This window comes from Chenopodium album, chromosome 15, assembly GCF_948465745.1.
Source record: "Chenopodium album chromosome 15, dcCheAlbu1.1, whole genome shotgun sequence".
Classification (NCBI taxonomy): Eukaryota; Viridiplantae; Streptophyta; class Magnoliopsida; order Caryophyllales; family Amaranthaceae; genus Chenopodium; species Chenopodium album.
In genome coordinates, this window is record NC_137848.1 from 46,422,102 (window position 1) to 46,434,440 (window position 12,339).

The following is a 12,339-nucleotide window of genomic DNA, read 5'->3' on the forward strand; positions in this document are numbered from 1 at the left end:
GTTGGCAGGTCATGAAGCGGAATGGCTTAGAAACCTCCTAGCCGACATTCCATTGTGGGGAAATAGTTCATCACCGGTGTCTATACATTGTGACTCTCAAGCAGCAATTGGAGTAGCAAACAATAGTAACTACAATGGCAAGAAGAGACATATTCGTATGAGACATAAGGTGTTGAGGCAATTTCTCAAAAATGGAGTGATTGTTTTGGACTATGTGAGGTCTGCAAAGAACTTGGCGGATCCTTTGACGAAAGGATTGGCAAGAAAACAAGTTGGTGAATCATCGAGGGGAATAGGACTTAAGCCATTTGATACAATACATTTGTCCTAATTCTTATGGTGATAGTGTTTGTAATGTCTGATTTTGTTTGTGAGGTTGAGTTTTTTTAACTCTTAATGGGTCCTTGTGCCATTGAGATGCACACTAAAGGACTCACCTATGTGGTTGTGAAGACTAGCCATCTTCTATGAAAACTTTGGCCGGTTTTCTAGAGCCTCCACTAGACCTAAAGTGAATGTGCCTTGCTATAAATTAGTACATCTCTTCGCGGAGTTCAAGTATATTTTGGAGTGATGTATGTGATATGGGGGTTTTGCATTAAATCTTAGAGTTTCAAGGTCCGTCCACTCTTTGATTAAGGGTGTAAGGGTTTCAAGATTTGTCCACCTTTATACTTGTAATTCATTGCCTCATCTCACTAAACACCAGATTTCAAATTACTTATGTAATATCTAAGCGTTATGTATTGATCTCCTCTTATGCCCAATATGTTGCTTACCCTCACCTTTTGTTGGTTTTTCTTCCTTTCCTTTAGCGGGGGATTGTTGGAAATAAAGAAAGGAAATTCAAAGGGTTAGATATAGGCGCCAAATCGGGCGCGAGAAGTGTCGTAAAATTCTGGAGTTCCGCCGCCCGACCGGGCGCGAGAAGACGTTTGGAAAAAGGGAGTGTCAGCCCGATCAGGCGAGCTCCGCCCGACCGGGCGCTAGAAGACGTTTGGAAAAAGGGAGTGTCAGCCCGATCGGGCGAGCTCCGCCCGACCGGGCGCGAGAGCAACCTAAGTTTTAGTTGGGTGCTCGCCCGACCGGGCAAGCTACGCCCGATCGGGCGCAAGTTTGTCCGTTGGACTCCAACGGTTCCCTTGGATTCCTTTTCTTGGTTAATTTCTTGTAAACCCCCATTTAAGAGGTTGATTATGGTGTTTTAATCACCATGATTATTCTGATTTTATTTAGTTATTGATTAAAAAGATTCCTCCTTGATCTTTCATCTTCTTCAATCTTCATTATAAATTGGAGGTTATTTTTTTTTAATCATACACATAAGAAATAAATATCAAACACAAGCTAAACACATACTCTATATTGGGCATAAGTTACTTGGCATTAACCTTCCACCCAAAAGTGCCTTTGAGTGGAAGTGGTGTGTTAACCTTAGGGAACGTGCCGACGAATACAATTGAACACCTCGGTTGCGTCGGAATTTCATTTTCAAGTCAGTGAATTTGCTTCACAACACACCGTACTCTTCCTATTTTGTAGGATCATCTTTTCGATCTTACTTGTTACTTTTCATACTATTTGCTCTAGATTTCTCATTTATTTACAACAATGGTGTTGTGGGTTCCTTTAATGGTGAATGCGCTTTTTTTTTTTTTTTTTTTTTTTGAGGGGATTGGTGAATGAGCATTAACAAAAGAATAAACCATAGGCTAAATAGTAAAAACTGTTATAAGCAAAAATAGGCCAAACATTGTTTCTTTACTCAGAATGATTTCTAGATTTTTGTGGCCAAACAATTTTATTTCTCAAAAGTGTTTCTCTAAAAATAGTTTCTAGAAAACTATTTCTAAGAAACAGAAACTGTTTTCTAGAAGTTAGGCCAAACAGACTCTAATTAGAATAGCGCGTATGTCAGGCTTTAAGTTAACGACTATGTCGATATAGTCGACATGGACGTTAAAAGGTGTGTACTAATTTTACACTTGTGCAACATGTCATGCTTCTTTCACATTTTCCGGCGCACCAATCCATTAAATAATTCGCCAGTCTATCATTTAGTGTCTTGTATGAGTATAGAATACAAATACATGTGCTTTCCTTTTCCACCAACACCCCCTTTACAACCTTTATGCCGTTGTCTTAGACCCTACTTAACTCCTCCTATAAATACCCCTTCATATTTTCATAACTCATTCATCAACTCAACTAAACGTAAACCAACTCTTACAACTTCTATAACATTATATATTCTTTTGTCTATACCATCTTAAAGCTATCAAAGTAAAGCATCATTTGAAATGGCTAGCTTTAACTCATCTACCTTCTTTGTTGCCATCATCTTGGTCATCGTCGCTACCATAAATGCTCAAGAGATGGCACCAGCACCAGCCCCCGATGCCGCTACCGGAGCAGGGTTCTCTCTTACTACTTCTACTGCCGTTGTTGGGGTTTCTCTTCTATTCTCCGTATTTTCTCTAGTCTTCAAGCATTGAGTTTATATTATATATCCACAACCATTCTTTATATTTTCATCTATTTTTGGGTTCGATTATTTATGTAAAGGCTTCGATTGGTACGTTTTATTACCAATATTTATGGAGTAGTATTTGTTCCGATTTATTGTATTTTTTTCAGATTATTTGTACCATATTTGGTATTCGTTTCCATTAATTCTGAATAAACATGAGTTCATCTTCTTTTATTGGAGATTAATTTTACTAATATTGACATCTGGTGCAATTATTCAATTCAAAATTTACTACGAAAATTAGAGAATAGTCGATACGACTATACTTGAAATTATCAGATTAGTTAATTAAATATTACATCCGTTTCATGTAATTTGCAATGATTAGATATTTTTCCTTTCTAATTTATGTCAAATTGTAATAGTACTCAAATTTGTAGCAGTAAAAAAACATCAACTAGAATACTTGCAAAAATAGCCAAAAATGAAATTTATACAATAATTTTCATCCAGTCAATGATATGGTGTAGCATTTTATTCTTAACTCGTACAATATTAATGATTTTTTTGTTTTTTTGTTTTTTGTTTTTTTTTTTTTTTTTTTGATAAATACAATATTAATGATTATTGGTTAAGTAATAGGAGAAGAATTATTATTCAATGATGTTGGTTAAAATTATTTTTCAATGAAATCAAAGTTAGAAGGTCAGAAGACGTCAAGTGGTAAATTAATTAGGTTGGAATTTTGTTGTATGAAACATGAAAGATACCATTACAGGAATATTGCTTATACTTGAATACTTAATGTTGTACAGTAGTTAAACTAATCAAAGAAAAATGATTTAAAGTTTTCTTTGTTTTAAAATTCGTTAATCGTATATTAGAAGTAATAATGGACTTTGACTGGAGCTCTTTTCCCTAGAAGGTGTACTCATCTGTCTCTTCCGTATCTTGCTCCGTTGAGGGTTTTATGGATTGTCATAATATGGTAAAAATGTCCGTCTAACTTAGGTCTTATTTGGCAATTGGTTGTTGGCTATTGGTTGTTGGCTATTTAACTTGACTTGTTTGACTGGCTGTTAGTATTGGCTGTTTGTTGTCGCTGTTTGAGCATTTGTTGTATGTAAATATGTTTGGTAAAATTAATTTTTAGCTGTTGGCTGTAACTATGCAAAATGATCTTAAGGACATTATTATGTGTTCTTATTCATTTATTATTAGTATTCTTAATTACAAATTACTAATTACTAATTTTTAATTACTAATACAAAATACTAACTATTAATTATTAATTACTACTAACTACTAGTTATTAAGTACAAAAAACTAATTATTAATTATAATTACTAATTATTAATTGTTAATTACTAACTGTTAATTATTAGGTACTAATAATTAATAATTACATTTAAGTACTAATTATTGATAATTATTAAATATAAACTACTAATTAATTATTAATTATTAATTTATTTATTATTGGTTATTGATTATTAATTATTTGTTATTAATTATTAATTATCAGTTATTAATTACTAATTAGTAGTTATTAATTATTAATTATTAATTACTAATAATTAATTATTAATTAATTAATAATTAATAATTAATTAATAATTATTATTTACTAATTACTACTGGTAATTAGTAATTAACAATTAATAGTTACTAATCACTACTCACTAATTAATAATTAATAGTTACTAATTACTATTTACTAATTACTAATTACTAATTAATAATTAATAGTTACAAATCACTAATTACTAATTAATAATTAATAGTTACTAATCACTAATCACTAACATCAATCACTAATCACTAATTATTAATTATTAATTAAGGATAAAAAGTAATTTGTTTAATGAAAAGCCAAAAACAAAAAGCTAGTAAGACTAGCTTTTTATTTTTGGCGAAAAAGCCGGCTTTTCAGCTAACTAAAAAGCTATTTACCAAACATGTATTTTGGCTATTTGACCAAAAGAAAAAGCCAAAAGCCAATAAAAAAAGCCAACAAAAAGCCATTTACCAAACAAGGCCTTAACATATACTCCCTTTTTTTTAATTTTTTTTTATTTGTATTAGTTTGACCGATACATTTGTCGAAATGCAATTTTGATCATTAATATCTTTAATTGTTAATTGGTAAAAATTATAACAAAATAATATTATGAAACTAGATATTATGACGAATCTAATGATATATTTATATAGTAACAATTATTTATTTTATAAAGGTGAAAAAAATAAGTCAACCATGGTATGTGAATAGTGCAAAAATCAAAGTGATGCATTTAAAAAAAAATTAGAGGGAGTACAAAGTATGGGTCAATTATTAAGGGTCTAATCACATTTACTGAACTGAATTGATTGGAGCTAAATTAAACCGACTGAACTGAAATTAAGATGAAGTGAATAGCCCTAAGTTTGGGTTAAAAAATTTTAACCCATTAATTATCGATTAAAAATACAAATAATTCAAACACAATTCAACATGATATACAGAATAGTGTACAGATATTAAATATCACATAATATATATTTACTCTCGCAAAATATCTAGAGGTGGATTTTGGGTATAGATCGGGTTAATTATGTCGTTTCAATACTAATACTAATACCACTAATATATATATATATATATATATATATATATATATATATATATATATATATGTAGTTGAAACAATGCTAATAATATATTATTATTATTAGGGTAATACTATATGCAGCCCTTATAAGCATTTAATATACTTCTTTTTTTAGTATTAAGTTGAGAATTTATCGACAATTCACGAGTAAATCGGTGTAATAAATGTTTATTTATTGTCAATTCTTTTCATTTTTAGCTTCTTATATGCAGCCCTAAGGGCTCCGTATATCTTTTTCCTTATTATTAAAAAATTCATTTTTAGTTTCATTGATGAATGTGTAGGTCAAGTGATTTGCTTTCAATTCGGGTTTCATATGGATAGATCTAAACAATTCTTAGAACTTGTTACTCAGTAGTTGTTATAACCATTTATTGAAAGTTGTAACTTGTAGGACACTACTAGTTACAAATTGTTCCAAACTCTATTAATGTAAGGGAAATGATAAACATAGCTCTAAGGGCTATGTATAAGAAGCTAAATAAGGAAATGACAAATTTGTCAAAAAAAAACCTTTTAAATGTATCATTTTGCAAAAAAAACCTTTTAAAAGCTTTATCGTAAAAAAAAATCCAAAGGTAAAAATTTTTTGTTTCAAGAAACCTAGTACGTACCACTAATTCACTAGATTAATCTCTAATATCTTCTAATTACTCTCTAGTTCTCAATTAACTATTTAATAATTGAATTAATTTACAAATAAAAAAAAAATACCACCACCACTCTAACCACTAGCCCATCCACCCTCTAACCACTAGCCCATCCTCCCTTTTCCCTTTCCCCTTCCCGGGAACCAGCTCCCACCACCGATGACCCAACTCCACTGTAACCCTCCCCCTCCCTAAACCCCGACAACTCACCTACTCGCCTCCTCCTCCGTTCCGCCATCGCCAGATCGAGTTCCAATTTCCTCCTCTTCCTCCGCCATTACCGCCATTGGATCCCGTGCCACCGTCTCCGCCATTGGAGGCGACGCAGAGGTGGGGAGATTAATAAAGGCAATTGGAGGAGAAAAGGGAGGATTGACGAGGGGGAGAAGAGAGGAATAATAGAGTTGTGATAGATGGTTTTGAAGATGACGCCATTGATAGAGCTTCGAGATCGATCGATGACAGAACGAAGGTGGTGGGTAGGTGAGTTGTCGGGATTTAAGGAGGGGGGAGAGTTGCGGTGGAGTTGGGTTGCTGGTGGTGGGAGTTGGTGCCAGGGGAAGGAGAAAGGGAGGAGGGTGGCTAGGCTGGTGGTTAGAGTGGTGGTGATGGATTTTTTTGTAATTTATAAATTAGTCTAATTATTAACTTGTTAAGTGAGAGTTAGAGGGTGATTAGGAGAGATTATTGGTTAATTACATGGATTAGTGGTAGTAGGTTTCTTTGAACAATTTTTTTTAACTTCAGGTTCTTTTTTTTACGATAAAGCTTTTAAAAGGTTTTTTTCTGCAAAATGATGCATTTAAAAGGTTTTTTTTTGACAAATTTGTCTAATGAAATATTGAGAGTAAATTAACATTAATTACACCAATCTGCGCATGATTTTGTCATGAATTCTCAACTTAATTTCATTTTAAAAAATATATTTAATGCTTATACATAACCCTAAGGGCTACATATATCATTACTCTTAATGTAACTGACTTTTAAGTATTAACTGTCATCCTAAGCTTTATCAATTAATTTAGTACGTAATGAATTAGCTCACCAATTCCTTTGACTCCGCAATGAACAACGCATTCAACTGTTCAAGCACTACAATGTGGTCGTTACTCCTAATTTACTACTTCTCCCTCTGTCCCTTGAGTTAAAAGATTGCCCGTGTACTTTTTTAGTCATTAATCAAAAGATTGCCTCCTTTCTATTTTAGTTAACATGATCAGGTCGGAATAGTCTCACAATCCCTCTCTACTTTATTTATCATCTCATATTGACCACATATTGAAAAGCAAATTAAAGGTGCTTACCCGGCATACCCGCATATCACAATTCTTAATTGATAAAGTAAAAAATACGAATGTATAAATTAGACAATTTTCAATAAATTTATGGTAAGTAATATAAATTAGACAATCTTTACCAATTTCAATTGACTGTTGGTGTAGTGGCGATTGAGACTGCACTTGATAAAGACGACCGCGTGTTCGATCTCCCACAACAACAATTGGGAGGGGACTGCAACCTTACCATTCAGAACTGATCTTAGAATCCGAGTTAACCCAAAATATGAATTGGGTGAACTATAAAACCAATAAAAAAATAGACATCTTTAATGAACTAAGGGGGTAAGCAAGAATAAGCCGTCCAAATTAAATGTACTTGTAAATTTCACGTCTCTCTCCAAGAACCGTTCTTGTATATATGTCATGCAAGCCTATTAGTGCAACGTGACATCCATCATCACATAAATACTTTTCTGTCCTCAATAAACATGCCATGCACCATCTCAATAGAATTGGCAATCTAACTAAGATCAACCCTCGTTATATACTCCTTCCAAATTCACAACTTTCCATCTCACTCAATTCAACACACAAAGAAAGTACTACTAAACACAATTTTTACTTCCTTTTGTTTAAGCAATTGAAAATCAATGGCAAGAGCTATTAGCATGAATTCCTTCGCCTTCTTCGTGGCTGCCGTTCTATCGGTTGCTGCCGCCGTGAATGCCCAAGAGATGGCTCCAGCACCTGGACCGTCTACCGGAGCGGGGTTCTCTCTCCCTATCTCCACCGTCGTGGTTGCATCTTCTCTGCTTTTCGTCTTTTCTTTCCTTAAGCACTAGGAGACGACGGACCCAAAAGGCTTGCCGGGGTTTTTTTTGGCTTCCATCAATAATAATGATGTGAAAGCCTTGTGTGTTTCTTCTTGTTTTATGTTTGTTCTTCATTTATTGATTATTTTTGACACAAATATTGAAGTATGAAATATCAAATATGTACTTCTTATAACATGATATAATATAACATTAAATATATATATACTTTGATGAGTTCATTATTCTTCTACTCTGACCCAATTGTTTGTTTGGCTTTATTATTATTTTTTTTCGGGTATTGATTACATTTGTTAATGTGCAAATTTAATTGTTAATAAATTAATTATCAACTAATACGGAGTAATAAATTATTTGTTAGTGTAGAGTAATATATTGTTGGGAAATTCTTAGGGTATCCATCAAGTTTTGCTAATTATTTTTTGTGGCAAAAAACTTTTTAAATTATCTAAATTAGCCATATAATACGGTAACTTTATTAATTATAACACTAATGCCCATTATTAGCCACTTCTAAGACTAATAAGTAACTATGGTTAACTTAAGTGTAATTAAGTAATACAATTACCATAACACCCTTACATATATTACTTTCCCTCAAAACTGTAATCATACAATTATTACTAATAAAAAAAAAAGCTCAATTCTACTCCAATCCACCTTTGTCTCAAATTTCAAAATTAATCTCGAATCCTAATTCTAAGGTCGAAATAAACATTAAAAGGTAGAAGTTGGTGTTCGAATTTCGAATCATGGTGAAGATGGATGGTTTCTGCATATGAATTAATGGAAGTGATGTTTGTAGTTGGAGAAAGTGAGGGGGAAAGTTAATGGAGTATGTATTATGTAATATGATGGTAACTTTTTTTTTTTTTAATTTGAAAATTAACCATAGGCTAACCATAGTTACTTATTAGTCCTTTTTTTTTTTTTTTTTTTTTTTTTTTTTGTGAAAAGACTAGTTACTTATTAGTCTTAAAAGTGGCTAAGCTAATAATAGTCATTAGTGTTATAATTAGTAAAGTTATAGTATTATAGGACTAATTAAGACAATTTAAAAAGTTTTTGGCCATTTTAAAATTATTAGCAAAACTTAATGGCTACCAATGAGAATTTCCCTACACTGTTTACATAAACAGAGAGTATGAATCATATCTAATATGAGTAATATTCTACATGCATAAATATCTTGAATTAGTTGAAAACAACAACAATTCCCTCCAAAAAAAAAAAAAAAAAAATTGAAAGCAATAATTATAATTAAAAACTCTATAATAAAAACCTAGCCACTTTCTCTCTTTTCCCTCCTCCTCATCTCCTCTAGGATTTAAAATTATTTCGCCGTTAGGTCTAAAATAGTCCTAATTTCTTCTGACCCCTTTTCCAACCGTTAATCTTTGTTTTTCTTTGAATTATATTTGTTATTATTAATAAACCTACACTAGTAGTGAAAATATATCAATCTCCCTATGGTGAAGTTGTAGATTATTGTTAGTGTAATTGTTCAAGAATTCTTATTGATTAGGGTTTATATATATTTAAAAACAAATCTATCATCTTCTACCCTACAATTGATTCATTGTAAACAATCATGCGACATCGTAAAGCTTGCCAAATTCTCAAATACGTTCAGATTAAATTCAACCTTTTGGCTACACAACTATAATACCGTCTTTTTAAAAAGGTTCTATAAATGAGTTTGAATGGATAGAATTGGTTGTACGGCAAGGTGTCAAAGAAATTCGATTCTCTAGCATAATTGATAAAGATCGAGATAAGGATGAAGATGAGGGCTGAGGGGGTTACGGAATGATTTTTTTTCCCCTTAAAAAATTTTGTAATGAAGAACATAGGGTTAAATAAAGAAGCAATTTCTTCATTTTACTAAAGAACGTAGCCATGCAGGGCCTGTTCCGATTTACTAAAAACAACTAAATTGAATTGAACTGAACCGAACTGAGCTAAAATGGATTATTAATGAGAGAAGGAAAATAAAAACTAAACTGAACTGAATTGATTGAAACTGAATTGAACTGAACTGAACTGAAATTAAGTTGAACGAATAGAACCAGCCCGTAGTTTAGTTAGTGGACAAGGGTCCAGCTAAAAGCAATTGGGTTACCTGGAAATGAAAGTTATACGTAGTATATGAAACAATAAGGCTCACCCAACCAGATTTGGCCCATCAATCCACCAGGTACGTGGGTTATTGACTTGTCGAGCATTTAAAAAATTACCAAACACTAATCCAACATTTTCAGCCTAGAAAATCCGTGTAACACTAGAATTATTCACCCATCTAAGACGGGACTAGATCGGATTGGGTCAAATTCGAAATTTTTAAAGTCAAGCGAAGACTAGATCAAACACCGGTTTTCGATTTTTTTTTTAAATATACTTTTAACATAGTAGTTTTTTTTTTAATTATTATTATTAAATTTGAAAAAAAACGATTAAATAAATTTAAGGGAAATAATTATTTAATATTTTGAACATCTAAAATGAAGTAATAACTTATAATATTAAAGTATTTATAGCATGTTGAATGTAAAAATTAAACATTATAAAGGAAAATTCATAATTTTTAACAAAAAGTCGGTCCAATTCTAGATCAGTTTAAGAATTTTTAGACCAGACCAAACCAAAGATTGGTTTTTTAAATTTCTCGACCTAGAGATCGGACCAGTTTTTTGATCTAGCCTAGACCGGTTTTTGAACACCCATAATCATTCAAATTTGTGTCATTTTTGCCTTTTGGGCACTACAACCCGTGCCGAATAGTGACACACTATATATATATCTTTTGTGAAAGCAAATTTAAGTTTATTAGGAAGCGATTAATTAATACTACACACCCGTGCCGAATAGTGACACACTTATATATATATATATATATATATATATATATATATATATATATATATATATATATATATATATATATATATATATATATATGTGTGTGTGTGTGTGTGTGTGTGTGTGTGTTTTGATAGATATTATATTTATGATAATATTTGTCGCAGATTAGGATAGATTTTATGTATATTTTGTATCCTTATCGTACTAGGTTTCCTAACGTGATTAGGACTAGTATTGTAAACTTTATATATATTGATCAGTGGTACACACTCCAATTTGAGGAGTTTTTCCGAAATCTAACATGGTATCACAGCCAGGGTTTTAGATCCCGCTTTCACAAATTTTATTTTTTTCTCTTTTCCTTTGCATCCTACGGACCTGTGCACTCCCACTTTCCGCATCCCTTTTTTTTGTACACTTCATTGACGTTCATCAATGGAAAAGGACGACGAAGTTCCCAACTCGCCTCCACCGCCCCCAACATCGGAATTTCATCCGGCTTTAGCCATCAATAACATCAAGAATGCAATACCCCTTGTTCTTGACTATGAGAAAGTTCAATACTCCAATTGGGTGGAGTTATTTGAGAATCATGCGTGTGCGTATAATGTGTTAGATCACATAGACTCGACTGTTTCACGATCGACGGATGTGTCGGACTCCTTGTGGAAGAGACTCGATGCAATTATCAAACAATGGATATACGACACAATCTCCACCGACCTTCTCTACAAGATTTAAGCCCCAAAATCGACTGATCAACAACTTCGGGATCGCATTAAAGAAATATTTAAAGATAACAAGAACACTAGGGTCGTTTATCTTGAAAATCAATTTAATTCCCTTAACATAAACAACTTTTCTGGTGTAACAGCGTATTGTTAGCAATTGAAAAGTTTGTGTGATCAACTTGCTAATATCGACTAACCTGCGACCGAGCAAAAGATGGTCATGCAACTTGTTTCGGGGCTCACAAACTCTGATTTTGATATTGTTGCCTCAATGATACAACAGCACAAACAAGTCCAACTCCCCGCAACGACAACAACAAGGTCAACAACAACAGCCTCAGTGGGCCGGCCCACAAGCTTGGCCTAGATTTCAGGCCACCCAATGGCCAGGAGCTTGGGCCATACCTCCTTGCCCATATCCCACTACACCAATTGGGAAACAAATGCGGCCACCTTCACCAAGTGGGCCATCAGCTCTAAACGGCCCACCTCAACATGCTTACATGACGGGCCCGCCTTAATACTGCTAACTCTACACTCCAACAAAATTAGGTTCGGCTTTCTCATCCATGAACTTGACAAGCCCGGACAATGGATGGTATATGGACTCGGGTGCCACTTCACACATGACCAATAACTCAGGTACTCTGTTACCCTTGTTTAATTTGAGCACTAATAATAATATTTTAGTTGATAACGGTCATCGCATTCCAATTATGGGTTATGGTCATACCACTCTTCCTAATAATAAATTAACTCTTCGTAATGTCCTTTTAGCCCCTCAAATCATTAAAAACTTAATTTCAATTCGTAAATTCACTTCGGACAATTCAGTCTCTAATGAGTTTGATCCATATGG